The sequence below is a fragment of the Octopus bimaculoides genome, chromosome 26 (assembly GCF_001194135.2).
Source record: "Octopus bimaculoides isolate UCB-OBI-ISO-001 chromosome 26, ASM119413v2, whole genome shotgun sequence".
Lineage (NCBI taxonomy): Eukaryota > Metazoa > Mollusca > Cephalopoda > Octopoda > Octopodidae > Octopus > Octopus bimaculoides.
Window position 1 is genome coordinate 17,073,791 of NC_069006.1, and position 3,167 is coordinate 17,076,957.

The 3,167-nt window shown below is 37.2% G+C and overlaps 1 long non-coding RNA gene across 1 annotated transcript in view; it reads left to right on the forward strand.

The window, feature by feature from the left end:
* Positions 1-720: 720 nt before the first annotated feature.
* The window catches only part of LOC128250904 (uncharacterized), a 202,036-nt gene continuing 199,589 nt past the window's right edge, over positions 721-3,167 (forward strand). The window contains exon 1 of the long non-coding RNA XR_008266841.1: positions 721-822. This is a non-coding gene — a long non-coding RNA (uncharacterized LOC128250904). The remainder of the gene's footprint in view (positions 823-3,167) is intronic.

A 3,167-nucleotide genomic window follows, 5' to 3' on the forward strand; every position in this document is an offset into this window, starting at 1 on the left:
TTTTTTTTAAGAAGACTAAGAGAAAAAGATGTTTTATATGACACATTCTACCAGTGTTCCAAGTTTCAAAGTGTTTCGTTAATGAAAAATGTGGCCCCCGTTTTAAAAAAGATCCTAGAAAATTCCTCTCCAAGTGACAAATCCGAGCAAGGTTTTTTTTTTATGGAAGACCAGCATCCCAGTCTCCCCGCTGCACACCACCGATGTTGCCCAAGGGAAAGGCAAAGGCCAATACAGCTTGGCACCAGTGATGTCACAACTCATTTCTACACCTGAGTAAACTAGAACAACGTGAAATAAAGTGTTTTGCTCAAGAACACAACACACAGCCCAGTCCAGGAATCGAACTCACTACCTAATGATTCTGAGCTATGCCGCTTCTCACATATCTCTCTCTCTCTCTCTCTATCTATATATATATATATATATATATATATATATATATATATATATATATATATATATATATATATATATATATATATATATATATACATATCTGTGTGTCGGTATGTATGTCTGTTTGCCTCTGTGTGTGTGTGTGTATACATACATACATTATGACGCCGTCAATTTCAAACGTGCAGGCGTAGAGGGCCGTTTAAAAAATATTTTTAAACGTTCCCTTCTATATTTATTTCGACTCTTCCGGCCTAAATCAGTAACTGGTTTATTTCTTCCACTATAGATATGAGAAACGCCATTTATCTACCAGCGTACCATTATTCAGTCGGGATTTTTTAAATATACCTTATACCACGTGGAATTACGCTAACACCATTATGGCTGAAAACAGCACTACAGTAAGATATCTGGGAAGATGTAAGTACTCCTTTCATTTTACTTGGACTCTACAGTTAATCTATCAGATATATGAAGCGGTTAAAAAAAAATACTGGGACGACTCTTGTCCCAACTTAAGTTCATTTATTATTTTTTTCGTTTAATAGTTTCCAGTGTTATTTGAATTAAACACGAAAAATATTTTTATTGCAATGTTTTATGGGTTTGTTTTTGTTATTAGTTTTCTTCTACAACTTCAGTTTTACATTTTGGAAACTGAATAAAATTTTTACCTCTCTTCATCCATATAACGTTGGCGTGCCAAGTAGAAAAAAAAAATGACGAATTTATTTGTCAACCCAATAGATACTTTCTCGTTGCCCCATTATTTTAGTAATCAACTACTTGATAGAGATAAACATCAAAACTGTCCCTCACACTCCCTACCGTTCAAATCTTGCTCCCTGTGATTTTCGTTGTTCCCCCAGCTGAAGGAAAAGATGGAAGCTGTAACACGGGTCCTGGATACTTTCATTTTGGAGGATTTTCGTGGAACCTTCACAAAGGGCTAGAGTGCTACAACAAGTGCACTGAAGTCAGAGGATGGATTCCACTTTGAAGGAGGTTATAGTTCTTTGAAATTAATGAACGTTTCTCCTGAAAAAGTTTCAAAACTTCTGGAATGCTCATTGTATCTCTAGGCGTTTTCCTTATCCTGCCACATAACCGCACCTGGGTACATATATCAACAATCACTTATCTCCCGATGTCTGCCTACCGTGTCTTATATCTTCAATTGGGTTATCAATTATCAATCCGTGTAATATTCAGGTACTGATCTATCCTGTCATATTTCTCTTGTGTACGACTATCACCAGCCACTACTATCTCCCGTTACTATATCTATCCCACCTTTTGGCTTCCCAATGTAAACAGTTCTTGGTGAAAACGATTTCATGCTGGAATTGAAACTGAACTCGCTGTTCCAGGTTGGTATTAAGAGGCCGGCACGCTCACTTGGATACCTGCTTTCCGTGACAACGACAATAGGTGTAAGAACACAAGAGAAACAACACCATCTCCCAACAATACCAACAACAACAATAACAAAAATAATATCAAGAATAGAAAAAAAAACGAAAATTTGTTGCTTTCACATTTACAAAAATAATTTTTATTCCAGATGAAGTTTATTTTTCTTCCTCGTCTTCAATCTCACTTCCACGTTCTCACTCACATCTCTCTCTTTTTCTCTTTCCCTCACACTATTTCTCTCTCTCTCTCCCTCTCTGTCTCTCATGAAAACAACAAAGCTGAAAGACATGACAATAAACCAGCGGACGATAACCCCCACCCACACATAAATAAAACAACAAAGAACACGTTTCCTAGAAATTCAAGTATTTCATTATATTGGTCCGTACGGGTTTCTTTTTTTATTTTTTTATCCTTTTTAAATATCTTTCTTTATTTTTGTTATATTTCCTTTCATCCATTCTGATCATTCGTCTCACCAATTTCAGAGGATAAGTCCCTTTTCAGCAGTCACGAAATAATGCGAAAGTTGGTTCTCGCCCGCCTCCATATGTAACACGCTGCGCATGCTTGTTTGAAATGGTGTCATCTCTTCTTCTCAATGCTGTCTCATATCGTGCCCTGTATTCAGCAGAATGATGGCGGAGTTAGTTGTGTGTGTGTGAGAATAAAGAATTAGGAAATTAAGGAAGCGTTCGTCATTCCAGCATTAGGGCCCATCTTTGGAGGAAGACTGCGCTTCTGAATTGTATTAGTGCCACTGGAAACAGTCTCTCGGTGTAAGAGTTTGACCATGTTGATATGATAGAGGGACGCCATAGTAGAATGGACAGTGAAAAAGTAAGGAAAATTTATTAATTTTTTTAGCATTCTGGGGGATAGTCAGTGACAAACTCTTTGGAGTGGTCAGTCGAGCATATTATGGAATGGTGAGGGAAGAATCGACAGTAGTAATTCTGGTAATATGAGGGATGGACATTGAAGAACTAATGGACAGTGGTCACTCTGGTGGTGATATATGTGGTAGTGAGAAAGGAGCTAATAAACAGTGGTCAGTTTAATACATGGTGGAATGGAAAGTGGGGAAAATAATAGACAGTGGTCGTCACTCTTGCGTTACATAAGATTGTCATTGAGAATTAAATGGTGACTGGTCAGCTTGGTGTTGTGTGGTGTAGCTTAATGAGAAGTAAAGGAGACTGGACATTGTGTTCCTGTAGTGTTTAGTTATTACTGTTGAGTTGATATTTGAAGTGTTTTGTTACTATTGCGTTGTTACTGGTGTGCTGTGTTGTTAATGTAGTGTTATATTGATTGCCTTTCATCAGTGTGTGTGTAGGTATAATATA